At 40.1% G+C, this 23,975-nt stretch overlaps 1 protein-coding gene across 4 annotated transcripts in view; it reads right to left on the bottom strand.

Moving 5' to 3' along the window:
- The window catches only part of zfhx3b (zinc finger homeobox 3b), a 328,411-nt gene that overhangs the window by 296,325 nt on the left and 8,111 nt on the right, over nucleotides 1-23,975 (bottom strand). For all 4 annotated transcript variants that reach the window (XM_046386999.1, XM_046386989.1, XM_046387010.1 and 1 more), the window contains one exon: nucleotides 19,343-19,392. The gene's annotated coding sequence lies outside the window, so the exon portion shown is untranslated. The remainder of the gene's footprint in view (nucleotides 1-19,342; nucleotides 19,393-23,975) is intronic.

The raw sequence follows: 23,975 nt of genomic DNA, 5'->3' as shown, positions 1-23,975 counted from the left end.
AAGGCTCCATTTTGTAATAAGTTCTGATCAGTGTTTTAACCAATTTTCTTTCACTCCTGAGAAAATGGTGGAACAGGCTTGGTGGAAGAGAAAATGCTCGGGACAGAATAGCAGAGAGAAACACGGGGGGATATGAGTGAATTATCAAATATCCAGCAGGGATTAGTGCGAATTTATAGCAGTGTGATGTTTTAAGTTATATATGGTTGCATGTTTATGGCCGCTGTCACTGTTATGTTATGTCACTGTTTTCATGGATAAGTGGTCAAAATAAAAAAAGGCTGAGTAGGGTTTTATGCTTATTTACAATCAGCAACAAAACCCTTCTAAGTATTAAGGTAGACAGGTAACAATATGAATATAATGGCATGCTCAGTCAGCTGATGGCCAAGATGGATAGACAGCTGTTTGTTTTCTGCTTCCACTGCCTTTAGGATAATAGGAAGAGAAAAATATACTTAAATATAGTTTAGAAAATCTTAACCCAGGGGCAGGGCAAAAAAGAAAAAAATCACAAAAGTTATGCTATTCTGCAAATACAAATGCAAATAATTTAAAGTGCAATGGCTTTAAATTACATGAAGTTTAACTCCATAAAAGCATACTAATGCACAAAGAACAGAAACCCCTGAAACCACTAAACATGAGCACAATCATCATAAACTACCAGTTCCTTTTGCTTTTAACTTTAGCTTTAACATGTTCCATTTCAAACATCCTTGGCAATGGTATTTATTTAGGGTCAACAAAAAAAAAGGTGACCAGGTTAAAATTCTTCTGTAAGGTATTCTCCGCAGTCAGTCATCTCACACTGAGATTGCATTAGTTATTAGGTACTGATATACACTGTAGCAGATAATGAATGTGATTATCCGTGGACATAGTCATGATTAAGTGTGACACCAATGGAAAATAATGTCAAACTATTACTAAAATTTAGTGCAGAGGTGCAATCAAACAGGCTGTTCCCCTTTACTATTTACAGTCATCTAATCTGTTTTAGATAACATCAACCCCAATGTTCAAAGAAAGGGTTACTCTTTATAGATTCTTTTTTTTTTTTCAGGATTTTGGTTGTTGTGAATGTGATAGCATGAATGATGCATCAAACTGTTCCAGAGAGCTAATCTAGCTGTGCAAATCACTTTTGTCAAGATGAAGCCGGAACCGGATCTCCGCAGGCATATGAACAGGAAGTAAAGCTGAGGGTAGACCTTCCTCAGGTCAAGCCAGCCATGACCCAATTGCCAGTGACCAGCTTTTTTTTGGGGGGGGGATGTTAATAGATCATACAAATCACATTAAAGGCAGGAGAGATAGTCAAGTTAATTACAACATTGCTGAAAACACCTTTTTTTAAAAAATAAATAAATAAATAAAAATTCTCCTGAATCTGAATACGTTTTTCATTAATGGTGTCACAAAGATCAGCAGTTATCAGTACCTCCGGAGGGATAGCATGGGGGGAAAACAATCACTGATTCTTTCACACAATTTCACCATCTAATTTCCGACCATGCATTTTGGAACAAAATTAATTTCCTTGGCTATCTAATAAATCAGAAACAAGTGATTGCTGTTTGAGCCAATCCAGGCAGGCACAATGAGATCTCTCCGCTCCGTTCTGACAGAATGAATTGCGTGTCCCTGCTGAAGCTGAGACACGTCATGCACACTGGGCTGAAAGTCTGCGTGGGATCTCCCTCTTCAGCCATTTCCTCACCATCACACTCACTCTGGCTCTCACTCGCACAAAGGCTTCACTCGTCCTTTTATTAGAAACAAAGTCAAGGCGATAGTTCTATAGTCTGATTGATTTCTGGGAGTTATCTTCCATCATTCCAATACTTCCTCATGAGCACACGTCTTCTCTGATCATCCTTATCAGTCTCATTAGTTTAATATCTAAAATGACATACTCTGCATGCTCAGAGGTGCACCAAATTAGGGTTATAATATTCAGTGGTCTATACAATCTGCTGCATGCTACATTATACATGCAGCATCTTGTAAGATTCAATGCATGTTTTCCGCATGGCTTCCCTCTGAAACAACTGGGGGGTTCTGAAGATAGGATATATGCTAAAATGCCTCGGGCTATCTTTACAAGGTTATAGAGCATTAAGAGTCGGAACGCACACCCAGGGAGCTGAGGGGGTGAACCCCTAACACACAAACCCTTACAATCACACTACCATCATCACAGTCTGGACCTCAGCTCTAGGGGCAGTCCCTGAGTACAGCCTTCAGAATCATTGGGGGCAGGGTGGAGTGGGTAGGAAGGGTTAAACGATGGTGTTGTAAAACATTTATCTGCTTCAGATAGAGCGTTAGATAGGTCGAACCTCATCCCCCGCCATTACAGAATTACCCTAACTGCTGCCATAGTGTTGCTGAGCATAGACAGTGTGCCCAATCCCTCTCCGCCATCCTATTGATTTTCACGCCCTGAGACAGTATGCTCCCAAAGGGCAGTAAATTATAGGGCATTTTACAGGGAATTACACCTGCACCGGAAACTTTACAGGGATATGGGTGTCATGGAGCACTCTCATACTCTTTCACAGACTGCTGTGAGAAACTGGACACTGGGAGCTCTATTCAGTCCTTTCAATCACACACACATTAAAGCATGTACTCACATAGCCACATAAAGACAGCACCCCCAGTACAAAACAAGACGTACCATGGTTACAATCAAAGACTATTTATATGGCATTTTACTTTTATTGGACTGTTGGTGGTGCAGTGACAGGAAAAACTGTACCTGTAAAAGAAAAAGAGGACTGACAAGTGACATCACCGGTTGGATTGGAAACTGTGGACCGCTGCTCTTCCAGAATGGTTTCATTTTAACTTTTAGTGTGTCCCCTGTAATTGTACAGGACTGGCAGAATGCCAAAAAAAATTCAAACTATCCATTCATTCATTTATTTTGAAATTTTAATTTGAAATTATGAGTTTGTGTTCACTTCCTTCTTCCACATGTCCTCTCTGCTATGTATCACAATTACTTGATTCTCTTGTTACATGATGTTGCACCGTCTAGTCAAAGTTACGTGTATTTATGGTACCATTGCAATGTCAGTAGACTCTTTAATGCTTTAATGCTCCTTGATGTTTATATTTTTTACTTTTTTATTCTGCATATGTTTATGTGCGCAAGTGAGTTCGTAACTGAGAAACATAATTTATGATCATCCATCTTATACCGAAGTTACTGACAGGCAAAAGCCTTGAAGATAGAGTTTAATGTAGTGGATCTAACAAAAAGCATAAATGCCTGAAACAAGATTAAATGGCAGCTTGGCACAAAGGTAGACTTTTATCTTTGTGTCATATTGTTGATCATTCAAAAGGCACTAAGCAGACTATTATCCAACTTCTTGCTCAAAAGACAAATGTGCAATAGATGACCAAAGTATAATGTCAAGGGGGGGGTGTCTCTATAGTGGAAGAAAAAGGAATCAAGGAACTGTAGACTAATAAAACTTCCTTAACTCTCCAACACCTGGATATATATGGTTTCTTTTCATTCCTTCTCCAGCTTCACTCACTCCCAGTAAAACTAGCTCTCAACACCAGCACTCACTGACCTCAGGATAGCCCTGTAACATGGAAACATGAAAGACCCTTTATCTGTTCCAGGTGTGGGCTGACTCATGCTGCGAGTGTGTGTCTGAGAGAAAGTGAGAGAGAGACAGACAGACAGATGTTTGTGTATATGAACAGATTCAAGATCCACAAGTGATTTACCAAACGAAAAATGAATGATTGTATTTCACACATAGCATTAGGATGGTTCTCTGTTGTCATCACATTTTGTTTCCTGCATTTCCATTGCTGCAAAAATATTTCCACATTGCTTTACAAAGAGGGTTCCAAAAGGGTACATCACTTCAAGTCCAAAATGTAAAATACTGTCAGACATATTTGGTATTAGCTATTCTTGTGCACCATTTCATAATGTGGTTTGAGCAATCAGATTCCAGTAAGCCCACCACAGACTTGGATTGGCCCATGTGAGAACGGATCACTGGATCACACACAAGCAGGCACAAACACAACAGATAATGTAGCACACACTGATAAATACAAACACACACACACACTGGTGCTGAGCAATATGGTGCACAGTAGTGACACTCCCCACCTCCCACCCCCACTCTGTCTGGTTTCAGGTTAAACTTGACCCCTCACACTTGACCTTTGGGGCTCGGCTCAGTGCTGGATGAGCGCAGAGAGGCAAGGGCACAGCTGTGAGGGAGGGTCCACAGCAGGACAGGCACCCCTCTGACAAAGGGAGAAATTCAATTGGAGCATATTAGTGTCCAAGTAGTTGAATATTATTCATTGTAGCTAACTGAAAACATCTTTTCTTCTGCGCTCAAGGCAGCAACCATTAACTCCTAAAACAGTGGGAGGGCCAGGGGTTTGGTGGGTCACACAGAAGAACTCTCTGATTCAACTTTGCCAGCACTTCTTTCTGGCACTCTATTTTTATCCTCCGATACATATTGCTGTGGTCATTATTTTCAATGTTTCTGTCCTGCACTGTCAAACGCCTTGCAGTTTTGATGTATGAATGGTGGTCCATCACTTACATTGTTCCCCAGGACAACCAATGAGTGTGTGGTTCCCTGCAGTGGGCCAGACAAAGACAGATAGATGGGCCTGGCTCAGGCCATACGTACCAGGGGACACCTCTCAGGACAGCTTACAAATAGGACTGAGAGGGAAGGGATGAAGCTGAATAAAAGCTGATAGTCCACAGAGCTCTCAACCCATAACTGTCACCTCTGCAGATTGAACAGCCATCCTAAATGAAGATAAACTATCGATCCACAGAGTAATATCTGGTGTTTGGTAAGTCTACAATGAGAAGGAGAGACAGTGGCGAAAAATATTCTCTTGCTATTTGAATATTGATCTCAACTGTGAAACGCAGACTTTTCCAAACGTCAAAAAGGAAAGCATTTAGGAGCTGGATCCAACTTCTCTCACTGAGCTGCTTTATAACAAATTAAAAACAAGAGGAAAATCATACTGAAATTGGGTCCCATCTCACTACGGCAACCCCCCATCCCCACGCCTATCCCCCCTGCCATCCCCAATGTCTCTTTTCTCCACAATCAGTGTCAGAAGAAGCGGCGAGGAACGGTTTGTGAGAAACACTTATCTAGCACAGCGGCAGAGCCCTGTTCCTACACCCTTTATCTCACCAGGAGATGGAATTCAATATACAAAAACCCCATCATGCAGCAGCATCACGCCTGTGCTGGGGATAAGGGCAGGGTTGCCAGGTAATTGGTTGGTGGTGGACGAACACAAGGTTTGAGACTACCCGTGGAGGAGTGGAGATTACAGGAAGGGGTGGAGGGACTGGGAGTCAGTGGGGGGGGGGGGGGGGGTTCTTGACAATCTTTCTCCACATCCCCCTTCTCCTCCATCCACCCATCCCTACCCCGCCTGCTCATGTAATCTACAGCCCCACAAATGTGCTAGCGTGCTTGTGTGTTGGTGTGTGTTTTTTTGGTTCCAGCATGAATAACAAAGCATGTCAAGTTGATTTGTATAGCCTGTATGTTACGGTGCAGCCACCAAAACCCCCTTTCAAAAAAGGAGAAAATGGCAGAACTTTGTTTCTGCTACACAAGTTTATGTTTTGCATCATGTGCACATTAATTAAGAAAATTCCTCACATCCATGACATTTAAATTAAAATTAAAGCAGATAATGTCGTAACAAGGACTGAATATCTTTATGGAGCAAAAATAATTTCTTTCCTTTGAGATAATGTGAAAGGGGATTGGAGGGTGATGATCACGCACATAAAGTAAGAACAGTGGAAGAGGGGGAGCGCACAGGAAATCCAGCAGCACACCATTTCCCGTTTCCAGCGACTCCTCGAGATAACGGTGCACAGAGGAGGGAGAGATAAAGGAACATGTGAGAGACAGAGAAAGAAAAAGTCATTTCTCTGATTTATTTATGATGCAATGAAGGTATGCTGAACGCATCAGAACATGCAGCAGTGGTCATACTGTCAGGGAAGATGAAGTGTCTTCATAGTCGACTGAGTGAACGAGCGAGGGAAAGAAAGAGGGAGAGAGAGAAAATTAGAGGGAGAGAGAGGAGGGTGGCTGTACTGCAGAAGGGTGTTAACCATCTCATCTCTACCGCACCACCGCACTCGCCACAAAATGGCTACTTCGTTCCTTCTGACGGCCGGCACCGGGAGGGGGGCCATCTGAGCCACCGCTATCTCATCTCCCACCTCCGTAGCCTCTTCTTCAACCTCAACTATTTCTCATATTTATGGACTGGTTTCATACAACACTCTGCTGAGCGGCTTTTTACCTGCACATTTTTATAAGAAATGAAATCTGTTAAATCATTCTTATTTTTTTTAAAGCTCAGTTTAATGTTCTGGTAAATTACAAAATTGCGTTCAACTTTAGACCATCATTTGTCTCTCTGACTGCACAGCAAAATGATTTTGTACATACAAGAACAATACAAGTAAGTGAACAAAGACAAAGAACCAAGGGATTCACAGCATGTTAATGTGCTGCTGAATGTAACCTTAGAGAAGAGAAGTTTAGAGGAAAAGGGCATTAAAATACCAAGATATACAGGTTTTCATAATATAATGAAATGCTTTAGACCTGCATACAAAAACATTAAGCAGATGTGAGGGGGAAAAGTCAGTGCAGGTGGTGAGTGTGCCGTTGCTTTAAACACAGGACATGAGTCCATGTCCAGGGCAACATCCCCCTCTGCAGGCAAAGAGAACACAATCCTTCCCCACAAAAACCTGTTTTACAAACTAAGATGGAGCCTCGGAGGCCATTTCCTCCATTACTTTTCATGTATTTCATGTTATTCTGCTTCCATTTGAAGCCCACTAAAGATAGTCCACATTAAAAAGAAAAAAAGATGTTGCTTGGCCAAGAAAAGGAAAGCCAATAATTCACATTGTCAAGGGGTGTAGGTGACTGTACAGCACAAGAAGTGTACACATGCAGCAAACGGCAGCCCACGCTGGTTACATAAGAGGCAGGCCTACTTCTAAAATGTTGCTGAATAGCAAGGGGAAAATAAAATCAACTTCTTTCCATTCTGGTTCAATCACGTGAGCAGAGCAATTTCCAGTTGAAATCACCTTGACATAAGAAATATGTAACCGGTGCTCTCTCCTCCTTGTATTACACCAGCAAAGATTTATTAGCAGTTTTAAGCCTGGCATGCATATGAAAAATAGTAGAGATTTTATATAATTTAATGGGTGACAGATGGACCAAATTCAAAATGCTCAGTCAGAAGACTAAATTTGCTTCGGTTTTTAATATTGCTGCCACTCCAGAGAATTGTGAATATACTGGAAAAGCGTAAATGTACTTTCATACTTGGAGGCCTGCTCCGAATCTTCACCTTGTGGGTGATAAAAATTGGGAGTCTGCAGCTTCGATTCATATAAGCTTGAGAAATGCAGCACATGTTCATCTTTATGCTGCAAGAAGGGAGGAGGACAGAAATAGCGAGGGGAGAAGAGTGGATTTGGATGGCACGATGACCCTTCAAGTCTCGGCTTTTTTGAGTTTCTCGGGATAAATATGTCACACAAGAACTGCTGCTTTTCACTATTACGCTGACAATAATTTTTAGTCCAAATGAGAGTCAAATAGTTGGTTAATTTATTCCTGACTAAATATAATTCATCAAAGAATCATCAGTGGCACAGCAAATAAAACTGTGTCCTCTCGAAATTTACTCAGACTTACAAAATTAAGGACTGGGATAAATGTGAAATACTTAACATAAATTACAAATGCTGTATAAGAGAAAGGAAAGAGAGACCTTAAGCCTAAAAAAAACAATATAATGTGCTTTATTTAATCACTATCGAAACTTGTTTAAGATTAATCTTGAGTATAGATTTTGTCTCTGCATGATATCAAGTTATTTAAAAGGGACCAAAAAAACTGATCAATTCTTCTACTTTCCCATTCTGCTCAGAAAATTAAAGATATAAGCCTGATAAAAGAAAAAAAAAAATCTCCTGTGCTTATGGGGTACCATTTTTGCCACAGTTTATCCAACGATTGACCTGGCACTTCTCCCTCTGTGTTATGGAAGATTTTGCAGCTGAGCTCTTGAATCAACTCACGCTTTAGCACAAGCCTTCAACTCCAAGGTTATTTCTTCAGGATTTCCTTTAAGTTCTTTAAAGAAGAGCTAGCATTTGGAATACATATTATACATAAAAACTCAGTCAAATAAACTAACAAAAGTTAGGGGATCAGCAGCATCAAAGCATTCCTGGGCTGGCTCGAACCACATGATGAGCCTCGTGTCTTTGTGAGCAGAAGCTCGTAGATGTTCAGCACATTTCAGAGCCCGGCTTTAGATTTTTTTGGCAGATTATCTTTTGGTCTTTGAAGCCCAGAACCCACCTGCTTCAATCCCAACAGTGCTATACTCCTCCGGTTTCCAGGCTGCGGTTCCATTGGTCAACATAAACAGCACCTATGAGCCGTACCCTCAGGGGAATTCCTATTTATTACTGACCAAAGTCTGTGCAGAAGCCCTGCGCAGATCTTCAAAGCAGCGCTGGCAAATATGGTCCCTATGAAATATGAATCATTTGGGAGAGTTGCTCAAAATCTAAAATAATCCTGTGTGTATCGTTAAGTCAACATGTTTCCTTGATCTTCTTCCTTCTCTTCTGTAGGCTATAATTTACGAAGTAACCCAACTCGGCCAACACACATCAGAGTCTGACAAAGGACACTGCTAATTAAAACTGTGATGACATACCGAATTTGGTTTCAAAAACCTGAAATCACAAGTTCAGCTTTTATTTTTGTGAAAGTGAAAAAATCCTAGTACCTAGTTGGTGTGCTGCACATATACCATACGTATATAAGTACAGAAACAGGGAACAACACTTAAGAGTTCTCTAAATCTTAGAGGCCTCTAAATCTCGGACAGATGTTTGGTGCATTTTGAAGTTATTCAACATCTGGCTGCTCTAAATCTGTTACATTAACATCAACATTTTCTCCTTTTTCTTCATGTCAGCTGAAGACCAAAATCAAAACACTTGCTTCGTGAAATAGACTAGCAGGGATTGGAATATTAATCAAATCCTCTAATAATGTTATGACACTGCTATTTATTTCGACTCACAAATATAAGTCCATTACATTGGACCCTCTGACACTCAGTCACCAGAAACACTGGGTAGGCCTTGATTATCTACATATATCTCAATCTGACACATAGACAAGTACCTAGTCCATATGAATGCTTATGCTAGACGGAATTAACCACACATACCAAAAAACTGCACAAAACTAAATCATGTCTTCAAAACTGAACTGAACTGGAGCAAAATGTCAGTGAAGCCACATGGAATCACAACTTACGAGTGCAGGAGTTAGCAGGCAGGGACCTGAATGAAAAGGGGTCATCTTGCATGCTACCTTCAAGGTAGAATGAATAATAAATGGGACAGCAATGGACACAGAGAGGTGCTATCAATATTTTAATACTTTCACCTCTAATTTCAGACTCATTCTCCCAGATTGCCACCAATGTCCCAATACATATTTTTAACCTTTTCTACTTAGTGCAAAGCGTACATACAAAACTACAATATATATACTTAAAAAGAAATGCATTACAGAATTCCTCTGCTGTATCTCACCAGAGTTTAACTTATTTTTGTCATTTTGTGGTTGATGGATTAACACATCAGGAACAGTAAAATCGTTGCTATGACTTAGCATGAGTTACTGTGACAGGCCAAACTAAGAGGAAAACTCGACAAAAAAAATCTAAATGAATTATGAGTGAGTTGGCGTCTGAATCATCTGAAGCAAATGACTGTAAACTATTAAGCTAAACTAAATGTTCTCAAACTTAATTCCTTTTAACTTTTGTGCTCATGAACTCAGGTCCAAACTCTGGAGGCAAATGAGATATATTCCTCTGCCAGGCTTTGTGTGTAAATCCTTTTGTCGTCCCCTCTCTCATAAAGTGTCACTGTCCTGATTACCCTGCAGTGCGGCAGAGAGGCAAACGGGTGAGCAGCAGCGGGAGGGAGCGGGGTGGGGGGTTATGCGAATGAGATGCTCACTGACCCTGCCACCATCACAAACCACCAGTCTGATCTAATATCCCGACTGGCTGAATGAGTGTGTGGCTTCGTACGCATCAGGCAAACTCACCCCGGCTGCAGCCCTTGTTTCACCCACGCTCTACATATACAACCCAATCAATGGGCATCTACCGGGACAAACTACTGTTGTTGGTAAAGGGTGATGTCTCTGCACTGACAAGGTTTGAAACAGCAGTAAAAGCAATTCGGGAGCTATACTTCCAACTTAGGATTGATCTTTACATGTAGACAAACACACTACACTCTCAGAGTTTATTCTGCAGGGTTTACATTTGCTAAATTCATATAATTCTGCAGTCTGCATTGGATGGCGCCACTTTGAAGGTTAACAAATCAATATTCCAGACGCTTGTCATTTATTAACACAGGATATCTGGGTGGATAATGATGACTGTGCAGGCATCCAGAGGCAGTTCTCTGGGAACAGGCCATTAAGCTTTGCAGAGACCATAAAACAGAGAAAGAGACTCTAATTGAGGGTATTATTATTTGTCTGTCGAGCCATCAACTCAAATATCACAAAGCTCTTCTCCACAGCGAGGCCTGTCAGTCAGATTTGTGTCCATGTACCACTGTCTAAACCTTTTTCAAGTTAAGTGCTCAGTTCCAATCAAGCAACAACTGAGATGAACTTAATTTTCTTAATTCAGGACAGTTCTGGAAAGTTAGTTTCATGCTTCTCTTGACACACACATGCCAAGACTAAGTTGTGTATGTACTGAGTAATGGATTTATTCAACCAAGCCGCATAAACTCCAGCACCACGACCAACAGACAGGCCTACGCACTGCCACTCAGAAGTCAGCACATCGGACAGTAGCACCAGGGACTGGATGCATCCCGTGTCTGTTCATATTAAATGAGAGGCTGACGATGTTAATTAGGCAGAGTAAATTTACATGAGCAAATTATGTAAGCAGATAGAAGAGTAACAAAGCGTGATACCAGTTAAGTCACAGCTTGGCAAACGCTGCCCTGCCACTTCATGCTGATGTGGCCATGGTCGATCAAGCAGAGAAGCCTCAAATGCCAATTAGACATGAGTGGGTAATTGTGTCGGGGGGGCTGGTGGCACAAGGGACTTTGTTACAATGTCCTGAGGCACTTTGTGTTTACATCCTTCTCCGACATAGCAAGTGACACATCTGAGTTCACTGATAAGGAAGTGCTTGTCTCTCTCATTTTCTCACACACATGCACACACAAACAGACAAAAGGATGGACTGCTTGCTGAATTTCTTCCTCTAAATGCTCTCTTCTGCAAATAGCCAGACAGGCAAGAAATAAGACTTCATTTGCAAGTATTTCTGCAAAAGAATTTTTATATCTATTTATGAAGACACTGTAGACAGCAACACAAAAAAATAAATAAATAAAACTATATAATACACTCTAAGTTTTGTTAATAGTAGTTTAATAGTGCTAGTAATAATACTAATCCTTTCCAAAAATAAGATAATTTTCCTGGCAGTGAATATGATTTAAACAATAAAAACTCTTCAGCAGCATAGCTGACTTCTTTCCTCTTCATTCGTATACCAGTTCTCTTCAAAATACTTATGTTTTCATCTGAGTCAGTGCTTGCGCACGACCCTGCTGTTAGTCACTGCGTGTGTTGGTGTGTATACAGTATACCTGCGCTGTGGTTGTCTTTATGAAGGAAGCAACTGTTTGAAAGACGAGCCTGGGAGCCAGTCAGTAAAATACATTAGGAAGTCAGGCTATCATACATCCTGTATGATGGAAGAGCAGGAGGAAGGAACCGAACCCGATATGTATGCACAAAAAACACGCAATTTCCCAAATATTAAGTGCTATTTATAAAAGAAGAATATGCAGCGAGAACATGTGCCTCTCAACACTTACTGTTTAGGTTGTTTGCCAGTTCCTCTAATTGTGCTGCTATTTTGGTCATCTACACGGATCATATCCATTTATGGCAAACTCTGTGTGTGTGTGTGGAAATGAGGCTCATGCACAAAATCAGAACAGGTAGAACGTGGCTTTATACTTTAAATCTCACCAAAAGAATGCACATGCATTTTTCAGTTGTCTAGTTGTGAAACTACAGTTTCACACCTCTGGCCCCAGCTCACAAAGACAACAGGGTGTATGATGACCAAACTGGAATTTATTTTTTTTGTTTTGTTTTGTTTTTTATATGGTAGAAGGGTCATACATCAATCTCAGGTGTGTGGTTTGAATCCTGGCTCCTCCTGTTCACATGTCAAAGTGTCTTTTAACCTGAACCCTAAAAAGTATCACGTTTTCAACAAAACCAGCTGCCAAATGAATTTGTGTGTCATATTTTGTCATGTTAGTAGTGCTCTGTGACAGAAAAAACTTTTACAGACACCTTTCCAGCAAACTGACCAAAAGTATTATGAGCAAATTATGCAATGATGCCTGACATTTTCATGAATAGCTCATCAATCTTGTGAATTTGTAGCAGATTTTCATTTTCAGATCTTTTATTACTGAATACAACTACATATCATGTTCTAAACTAATCATAAACTGTATTTTAACCAACTTACAAGCATTTAGGTTAGTCTAATATGTGTCTTTTTCCATGTAAAGAGAATTTTCTAGTATTAGTACAATAAGAGGAAACCCTTGGTAGCGTGTTACTGGGATAACTGAGTGAGGGAGCTCACTCATGGGCTGTTGTTCTGCCATGATAAAACTACTCGTAAAAGCCAGGGTCTCCGTTCCTTTCTGAAGTACTACTGGTTTCCATCAAACCCCGGCTGTGATGTTCTCTCGGTCTCTCCCTCTCTCTCTCTTTCACGCCCTCCCAGCAGGACTTGGTAGCCCAGGATGCCCACCCACACCTCAGGTCTCTCGGCTGCTCTTGATTCTAATTGGCTCAGACCAGTCTTATGCCTCTGTAATCCCTGCATGTTAATACTCCCATGGTAACATTCTCTCACCTAATGGCCGCACAGTGAGAGGTCTTTTCAACCACATTACTTCTTATTGAGTTACGGAGCCCCATTGTTCCAAATAAGACAAATTTAATTGACCGAGTCTATAAAAATCTCTGTGCCGCTGTGAAAGACCTGTTTCTTAGGTTTCTTTATTTATTTATTCTCTCTGTTTTCCCGCCTTGGAGAGCTAAACCCTGCATGAGGCACAAGGAAATTAGGTTTATTCCACTCCATACAAAAACAGGAAGGATGCAGAGGAGAAATTCAAAGGTTTCAAAATTAGATCAATGGTCTCAACAATCAATCAAAGGTAGGGTTCCTCAGGTGTCAGCCTTGGTTGTAAGTTCAAAATGAACCTTAAAAACAGCAGGTACTGAGTCCACTCTTTAGTGAACTATGCGGGGGGGTGAAAAAAAATCCAAGCACAGAAAAACAGACACAGCAAAGATTTTATATTACATTAATCTAATTTTTTGCATCTTTTTTGACACACTCCATTCATATTCACAGAGGCACTTGTAATGCTTTAAAGGAAGAAAAAAGGCAAGTAAATTTACATTTCATTTATGGTTCCAAGTGCGAAAGACATATTCAAAATTTACACTCAGACAGAGATAGTGAAATAGACAGACTACAGCTGTCAGGCAAGGGTGTTTTAAAGTGGGAGGAAAAAAATTACTTTGGAAACTTTTTAATGTAATATCTACAAGAAAAGTATGTTTGTGCCCTGACTTTCACCCATAATGCACATAATCCTGTTACGACTACTGAAGATATTGAGCTCAGTGTGATACTTAAGTGATTAACCAAATAAATATTTTATCCAGTGTAAAAGCTAGGGATTGGATAGAGCTGAACATTAAAACACTGGCCTGAAACTCGCCTGTTGAGAAAATATGTGATAATAAGGATAGAAATGGCTGCCATATACTAAGGTAATCCTACCAACAGAGTGCTTCCCCCGTGAAGGATTTAACTATTCCCAGCAACTAGATAAACCAGTTATTATATTGCAGAGCGGGACATGAGTTGGTGTATGTGTGTAGTTTGCAGTACAGGTAAGATGTGTGAATGTGTGTGCTATGGGGGGCATAACCTCTGTCTCCTGTTAGAAATGCTGTGATGATGGGGTAGAAATCTATAATTTGCCCAGGAGGATTTTGCCGCCTTACCATATTTTGAAAGCAGCTGAATTAACTTTCTGTCCATTCAATCCCGTATCACTACACATATTTCCTTTTCTATTCCCTTTTCTCAACCTCTCAGAAAAATGTTCTATCAATCTAATTTTACGCATGATTACAGTTTTAATGAATGATGGTCAGTGTAATTGCTGGGGTTAATCTCAGCTTTCTCTTCTTAAATGCTAGTAACTGGGTTAAACACTGCTGATAAAGCTCAAAGCTGGTGAAAAAAGCAATTTGCTTTTCCTTAAAAGCGTTTTTACATTATTAAAATATTTGGTAATGGCATCATATGAATCATGAAAATTTGACAGTTAATTGCCTATTACCTAGTCTGATTTATCAAAATTTCAGATCAAATCCCCTTATGGATTTCATTAAATGTTAAATCAATCTCCAACTGATCTCAATTTTTTTCTGATTACTTTGCTCAAAATGTTCAGTTAATGAAACAACCAAATAAAAATCTAAGGCCTGTGTTTGTGCCCGATTCTCTCTTTTAGTTTTCCACCATATCAAAAGGGAGACAGAATCCCTAAAAAGATTTTGCAATGTGCACAACCTTATCATGTTTTATCAGGTCTTGCTCTCTCTCTGACTTTCGAGTCCCTGTATTGCTACAACCCTCCATATCTGCATATGCCTTGTTATCTTCTAAAACATCATCTGGGAGTTTTTTTAATAGAATGTGGGTGATTCAGCACAGTCAATTACTGAGCTCATCGGGGAAACTAAGGTGGCTTGAAGTGCAACATTTGAAATGGGAGGACAAATTTTGCAATGGAGATATCAGAAAGGTATCCACTGCACATTTCGGCAATAATAAGATGAAGCCAAGAGTTAGGAAAAGAGTTTGAAGTACAGTAAAGTAAAACATCCTTGAAATCAACATTCAAATGCCTGTGCAAGATGAATACTAATGAACTTAAGAGAAGGGACTGCTGGAAGAAATTGGGAATGGGGCAATTAAAGAATGCCTGAAGCGACTTTACAGAGGACAAAGCATCCAGTCTTTCTAATTAAATTCTGTGGCAGATACCTGGCCTTTCACCTCCTCCTCCATTTCCCCCAATGCTCCCAAGTGGCAGTCACGAAGCGGGGCATCTCGTAAGCTTCATACTCCTCTTCTTCACTCAGGCTGCAAGAAAAGCCCATTTTATTCATGGACAAACGCTCCCAACAGATCTAATCAGCGGTGGTGGACTGGGGTCATGGAGTAGATAGATATCACAGTTACTATTTACCACACATCCGTGGCTCCCACTGGATTATCCCAGCCCAATATGTCTAACTCAAAAGTCAGCAGCTAGTGACAATTCAAACTAGGATGAAAGAGCTGTTTTGAACTTTTAAGATGACCTTACTCATGTTACCACAGAGTTTGTCTGTACAGCCATTGGAGATCCACAGGGGGTAAACTATAGTTTTGGCTGGACACTTGTTTCAAGGGTGGATGTCACAGAGGTTTGTGCAAAGGGCCTCACATGTGAAAGCCGAGACTTACACACACTATACACTTAGCACAAGGCTGCAGAGGGCTGAGGCGCACTGCTTTGCGATTAAAGGGAACACAGGGTGCAGGAGAAGAGAGGATTCACAACCCTGGACCTAGAGGGATCTCACAGAAGTACAAGACAGTGAGGAGGAACAACTGTCAAAGGGAAGCGCCCTGGTAATGGTACGGAAGTTAATAAAATGAAGGAAGGTAATGGAAATTGGTTTTAAACCACTGGCCACATTCCTCCTGAGATAGAGATGGCTTGGGCTAATGAACCCTGACAGCCCATTCCACCACAGTTCCACACTTACAGCACATTCACCTCCAACACCAGGACAAGCCAAGGTAGAGAGAATAAAGTTACAACTTCACACCGATTAACTACTCCCTGTTATCTAGTTATTTAACACTCAATCGAACTTGTAAGGGCAGAGTAGCAGCATGGTCCCTCACACATCAAATACACTAATAATCCCTCATTTTGCACAATTATCCACGTTTTCCTCGACCCAAATGACAACCTTTACTTAACACTGAACACAATACTGCAAGGAAGGTCATTTTGGTTGTACCCTGACCTCAGCAGCCAACTTTACTTTTACTTAACTTCGTGAAATTAATGCTAATATTGCCACATTCAACATTAGTTTTGTTCTTGCAGAACCGTACACAATCTGGTACCTTTCACCTTCTTTGAATGTTGTTTGAAGTGATGCACTCCAATTTAATGGATAGTAAGGGTTTCGTAACAAACAACAAAGGATTTAACAATGTAAACAATTAACAAATTTAATTATAGCTCTGTCAGCTCCACAAAATGAGGTGTACAGACTGAGAAAAGAAACAACAGCATTGGCACCAGATCAGTAATATCAGTTACCTGAGGTTATGTATCAATATCAGTATCAGGAGAGAAAAACTAATAAAGAAAAAGAAAAGAAAAAGAAAAAAAAGGAATTAATCTTGCACAGTGTACATATGATCACTGTCAAAGTCATTTCAGTACTTGATTAGAATTCCCACACATGGTTCACAAGTGATTAGTTCAGACATTAGGTGATCTATTTACCACGGAGATAACTATTTTTAGCCAATTAACACTTAAGGCTTACCTAATTTTTTCATGAACATTCTAAGGGTTAATTGCATTGGTGCTATTGTGTGATAGAATAAGGGCAACCATGTCAGGGAGGAGGGAAAAGACTCAGAAATCCTGTATCCTGAAGTGAATCTGAGGTTGCCTTTGTATGCTTTTGTACTGTAGGTTGTGGCATAGGCCTGGGATTAAGGCTTACCTGACAATTCCTCCAAATCAAACAGAAGAAATGTCTTTGTTACACACATTGTTTGTCTATACCCTCTACAGTGACTTACAGAGGCACAGTCTGATTTCACTCCTCTATAATTTACCCGATCATTTCAAAACTGAAAAAAAAAAACCCACTGCTGAATAAGAAATCTCTTTTATGATGTCTTGTTTTCTTCCCCAACTTATAGAATTTTATTACATTCATTTATGTCAAAGTAGGGCCATAACTATTAAAATATACCTACTTTCATGGAAACTGAATGGTATATAGATGGCCACAGGCCGCTATCATTGACAAGTCACGCTGAGTCCTTTCTTCACAAAATGATCACAAGAGCTGAAATACTTGCCTCATTTTGAAACATAAAAGCCAAGCTTTGTAGTCGGCAAAACTGAACACAGAGGTTGAATGAATATGAAATAGTAAGGACAAGACATAAGGGAGCAGCAGATGAGGTGCAGTTAATCTATATCACGTGTAAAAGAGCGCAAGAAACTTTGGAGGACAGCAAGAAGAAAGAGAGCAGTGCATGAGCACACTCAGGCTCTGAAGTGTCCCTGTCCACTAATATTCTGCAGCTTGCCTCCTGCAGTGCACTTCCTCTAACCTCTCCTCTTCCTTCTTCCGTTTCTGCTGCAAGTCAATGCGGAACTAATGCATTGTTTATTTCCCCCCAATGACAGCGTCTGAGATGTTCTGCTCACGCAACCTCTCTTTATTTGTCGACACCTATGGCCAGCAGTGAAGCAGTATGGGGCAGGGGCTATAAAAGTACTCACAAAGTTTTCCACCAATTTGGGAAACTTTTTAATTTGATGTTTATTATGTGCTACAGACATTAAAGGCATATTTACTGGGAGCAAATTACTGAATTATATGTAAAAAATGATTCAGTTTCAATTATTTGTCAAGCTTATGTGTCAACAACAGAAACCAAATATGTGCTTCCAATGAATAACTAAATTTGAACAAAAAGACCTAAAATTTTTGATTTGCGATGTACTTTTTTTCCACTAGTTGCAAAATAGTCGCCCCCAAACAGTCTACACGCAAAAAAATGATTTACATCAACTAAAGAACTCTCAGTTCTTCTGTGTCATAGGGTATCCTCCTGCTGTTCAGAGAGCAGTTGTGCTTTTGTTTTAGATGATGAAGAGAAGAAAAGCTGAACATTTCTGAGAGAGGCCCGATGTGTTTCTTTAAGTGCAGACAGCTTCTTTCAGAGGATATAATGCATGCTCTTTCATGACTCTCTTGGTGATAAAATATAATCTAAGATTGCAAACGCTGATAAAGGTCCTCCTGCACACCCTAGTGGAAATACAAGGGGAATGTTTGAAGTGAAGACAGTGGGGATACAACAGTCCCCTGTTAGTCAGAGCATCAGAGACAGAGAGAAATATAATCAAGTCCCGACTCCCCTGAACATTCATAAGTAAAATACCAACTAACTGAGATGCTAAGACAATCCCCATCATGCCACAGTGGCAGGAGAAGTGAGAGTGGCTGGTCATGAGGAGGTGCAGCTAGAGGGAGAGTTTGAATCCAAGTGGTTTTAGATGGTTATACTTAATGAATTGGAAGCAGGAGCAGTTTCGCTGGGTTGCTGTGCCCCAGGTTGGCCCCGGACTCGACCAGACCCAGCCTTCAGAGAAATGTGCTCTGTCTAATCTGGCCTCATTTTATGCCTCTTTAACCATGACCAATGTATTTAAATGGCTGTTTCTTTGACAGATGCTCAGTTCAAATTATTCCTAACTGGAAATTTGTAGGAATGATATTAAATATCCTTCAGGCCAGGCTGCCTAAAGAGAACATAGGAACATCAAAAGGCCAAACACTTCAAAAACTAAAACTAATGATCCCAGCCCACCTCCAGGGAGAAGGAGGGCTACAACTTTGTCCAACATACCCCTGGCCATAAAAAACATCACTCCTTTAAATGGAGATTTGACCATTCCCCCAACCCCACTGCATTTACAAGTGATTTAACATGAGATACATAATGTATATCTTCCCATCACTGAATCCACAGGGGAGTAGTTAAGCTGAAGACGTATCATCTTATCTGACACGTTTATCCCCATCTTTGCAAAAATGAGAGTATATAGTATATAACCCTACAAAATGATAGAATTTTTTCCCTTCAACCAGGACTGCAGGACTGCATCTTCTGACAATTTCAGGAACTTGTTTGCTTGGTCCACAACCTGGCTCCATAGTAAAGTACTCACCACTGAAGGAGCTTCACCACCACCATGAGGCCACGGCACATGGAGTAAATCTGACAAGGTGAGAGAGCAAACACACAGTCAGAAAAGGAGAGAAATAATGAGAGCAAAGGAAAAAGCTGGCAACATTCATCTTCAACGGTGATGGGAGCCCACGGCAGTGAATAAGTAATGATAAACTACTAAAACTGCAGCTGTGAACGGAGTGACAGAACAGACACACCTGGTCAGACAGGACAGAAGTGTGACAACTAACACATAAAGACCTTTTTTTAATGAAATCTTAGAGTATGCCACATAGTGCTAAGTCAGAAAAACTGAATCATTGCTGTAAAAAATTAACTTTGGACATTAGTGACATTTTGAAATATTAACAGTGAAAGAGGTCGGTTTTGCTGAGAACTCTTGTCTAAGGAAGCACTTTCTTCTCGACAGTGAAAAGCCATATTTTCATTCTGTAGGCTGTGGGGTAAAAAAAAAAAAAAAAAAAGCAAATGTTAAACTTCATTTCTGCAAACTTGTGCATGGCTTTGGAAAAACAGCACTTGCACTCTCCAGTCTAGAATCACCTACAGTTTCATGAGTCAGAACGAATACCTACACCGATTAGTGCAAATAATTTATGACACTACTACTCTAAACACTACTGACATGTTTCTCTTGCAACAGCCAAAGAGCCAATAGTGGCAGAGTGCCTCACAGAAAACCTTCAAGCAGCGACTTTGAATAAACAGAGTGTGGTTGTTTCAATGGAGGCTGGTGAAGGAGGAACCACACTCAAGTTGCCCAGCCAGTGTACTAATATTTAGTTAGTGAATGCCACACAGAGACAGAGAAAACACAATGCATTCCATTTGATAAATGTCAGACATTTTATTCTTTACAAACACTGCACTTTAAAGGACAGAAATGCAAAAATATAAAAGAAAAAATGTCTGGTTTTAAGACATTTGAGGCTGCATTTCAAAAGAGGAAAAATCCACTGAATTTCAAGTTCAATGGCAAAGTAAAGCTAGAAGCTGTGAGTTATCATACATTTCCAGTTTAGGTCTATGTAAAGTTATATTATGAAATACCATCGTTACTTATAATGGAACAGCATTTCATACATATTTGCCTCATGACCCTGCGCTGACCACTTCAGGACTGTTACATAGGAGTTTGTTCATTTGTTTGAAATCTCTTTAATGCTGCCGTTGTGTGTGACTGAAAACTTTGCCAGCACCAACTGAGGGCGCACACAAAGCCAAAAGTGAGCATCATGCTGTCAGACATCTATAATTCACGTCTTTTCAGCAATTTAAAGAACCAGTTGGCATTTGGAGACTAAAATGTTTCAGGGGTGTGCTAGGAACAGTCTGAGCTCTCTAGGACCATGAGTCTATAAGAGTGTGGTTTCATCCAGCCATTTAAAGCCAATCAATTCAACAGCCCATTGTGCTGTGTGACTAATCTTAAGGAATCAGACTTGAAATGTTTATTGTTGCAAACACCAGTGGCAGGCCAGATATATGCAGCAAAACTAAAGTCAGTTTCCCCTGAAGGAAATTTGAAAAAGAAAAAAAAAAAAAAACCTCAGCCATGGCTGACTGTATGTAAACCTGTAAGTATTAACCCGGAACAGCTGTCCTCTAGCCCTCGAGAACTCCAGGGTCCACCATCAGAAGAATAACCCCACAGTCCTGTTAGCCACATGCCGCATGTATTTAATTTTCAACATCTGCTGGCTTCATGCTTCTATGCTTTCCATTCCCACTGCACATTCTTCACAAATTCAGTAGCTTCCTTCTTCTGCATTTGTAAATGTTGTTGATTGTGGAAACCATCCATGTTTACTTTGAATCCCTGGCCATTCCTGGGCCAGCTCTAATTACCTGCAGCTGTTCACTTTGCTGTTTTCATTGGCTACATCATTTAAACACAAGCTTAGTATTTGCAATGTAAATTGTACATTTCTGAGTTAAAACGCCTGATTGTTACAAGCACACCCACCAGATGCAAAGTTGTAATCATAGTATTTTCATATTATTTTTTGACAATTGGCACAATTGGCACAAATCCACAAATGGCATGATAAGTGTTCCTAATGTTTGCTTTTACACCCAGCTGTAGATACGTGGTTGACCTCTCATAAATCAGCATAATGACTAAGTGAACTAACACGCTGTCAGATTCAATATGCAGCACGTACACTACACATTTTCATTCCTAGCACAATGTCAACATCGCTGATCTCTACAGTAGAGAAAATTCTACCCTGGAGACATCATCTGTATGAAAACTTTGGTATTTAACTTTGATTGTTGGGCTATTGAATAACATGTTTATTTATCCTCTTCTACCTCTAATGTTTGACGGCAAAGAGGGAAGAGGGAGGTGAAATAGAGGGAGAGAGAAAATCTTTGGGTGCAGTCAGCTGCTCTTTGCCTAAGGACCTTGTCTGCTCTCACCTGCTCTGTTCGGCGGCAGTGTAACAGCAAATTTTACACCGTCTGGGACACAAATTGGCATTCTGAACTCTGGTTATTCCTCCAGTATAATCTAATTAAAAGACACTGCCAGTGGGGTAGAAATCCGAACATCATAATGTTTGACAGACAGAGAGACATAAAAGTGTTTGCAATTTCACAACACACCGGGCACACGTGTGAAACTTCAGAGCCCTGGCTGGAAGAGGTTTGGGCTAACTGAATTAGCCTAACTACACGCTCTGTGGTGAGTATAAGCACAACATCAGGTGCTGAAATATGATTTTACTGTATTTTCAGCTTTGAAGTTCAGCCAAAGATTTTGTAACTGACATGAGATGTCATGCTAAGGAAGGACGAGTGAAGTGGGTGCATTGTGAGCACCAAAGGTTTTTTATTTTCCTTAAAAGCATAGCTAAGTATAGGGTTTACTGATCACATTCCAGTTTTGACATTTTTCAGAGAAAATCAATAGAGAAACGCACAACATGACCACTTTATACTGAAGGAAGAAGTTGTAAAAATGCACAAGACCAAGTTGACAGGATGTCTTTTGGAAATCTGCTGCAGATACTACAGTGTATTTTTCAATTTACATCAATTTTAGATACATTCAAGGCACATTGTTTTAGTGTTTTTACTCCAGCATTTCTATTCACAAGGTCACAAGGGCTACATTTCAGTTGAGCATGCATTGCGCAAAAGACAACAAAAGAACAAAAGCTAGATTAGACAAACAACAAGGCAATCAATCAAAACATGTTAGACTATGGAAGGATATTAGATCAATTTAATTTAATTTCACTCCGATAAAGTTACACACAGATAAATTTAGAGCTCTTTTTTTTATACCTCGTATCACAACATGATATGAAGTACAGGAGTTTGTCCATTTTCAGGGAGTTCTGATTGGTGACATCTGTAAACAGTCCTAATAAAACGTGAAGAAATTCAGCCCATGTGTAGTGCTGAGACACGCTACTGCATGCTGCTACCTGCTATTGTCTGTTCTGGTGTCAAATGCAATTTTCAGTGAGAGACAAAAACAAAAAAAATAAATAAATAAGATGGCCAGATAAATGCTAATCACAGAAATGTTTGAGGAAAAACTATTATTTTTTTTATTAATTATAGCAGATACTAGGCATGTGAAAATGCTTCCTCCAGCAGTATGTTTAGCAAGACTACCAACCAGCTTTGTACAGCTAAGGCCAGCCTTTGATGATCCTGGTAGGTTTTTAAAAATTCATCAACCCCACAACATTTTTTCATCCATCACAGAAAATGGAGTGAGTTCAGTCAGACCTGTCTCCTGTGCTGGCACAGAACAAAGAGTGCATGGAGATAATGTGAGAGTAGGGCCAGTCATCCTATTTTTTCTTGTTAATTCACTAATGAGCTTGACATAAGTGAAGCTTGGAACAAGCTCTCCCGTCTATATCTAAGATATCAATGAATGCTGTCCTAGGAAAAAGACTACAACGCATCAATACAGAAGTGCCAAATAACAACATTCAACAACAACATTGTTGTTGAATGTTGAGTTCAATTACAATCAAAATATCTTTAAAGGGACAATTCACCACAAAACCAAAAATACATGTCTTTCAGTTGTAGAGAAGGAGGCACTTCATTTGTGAAGCTCGTAGCACCAAAAATAAGTCCGACAAATTCACCAGCAATGTCTCTACCCAGAAATGACCTGGTTACTCAAGATAATCCACAGACCTTTTTGTTAGCAGTTTCATGTAGGAAATACTCTCTTTCCCTGTCACCACGCAGAGGGAAGCGGCTAACTAACTAAGCTAGTTATTGTTACAGCTTAACTGTGGAGGATGCCATCAATGTTTACATCCCGCCCTGTCATGAGCACAAGTCTCAGTTCCATGAGTAGACGTACATTTTCTTTTCGGGCATGGTGATACAGTGTTGTTCAATGTTGTTGGATTTTCAAATGTAGTGCCATGAGGTGCAATTTAGGTCCATTATATTCAAAAGAAAGCAAACATTTCTACAGCTGAAATCTCCAAACCCGGCAACTGACACCAAAACAATCTAGATGGATAAATAGCACAACAGGTACGAGGAAAAATATGTAATTTTGATTCTGGGGTGAACTGTCCCTTTTAAATGTCTCTAATGTCTAATTCTTCAGAATACTTTTGTTT

This window comes from Scatophagus argus, chromosome 1 (genome assembly GCF_020382885.2).
Source record: "Scatophagus argus isolate fScaArg1 chromosome 1, fScaArg1.pri, whole genome shotgun sequence".
Classification (NCBI taxonomy): domain Eukaryota; kingdom Metazoa; phylum Chordata; class Actinopteri; family Scatophagidae; genus Scatophagus; species Scatophagus argus.
Note: the sequence above shows the minus strand (reverse complement) of the source record. Positions and strands in the feature narration are given on the sequence as shown.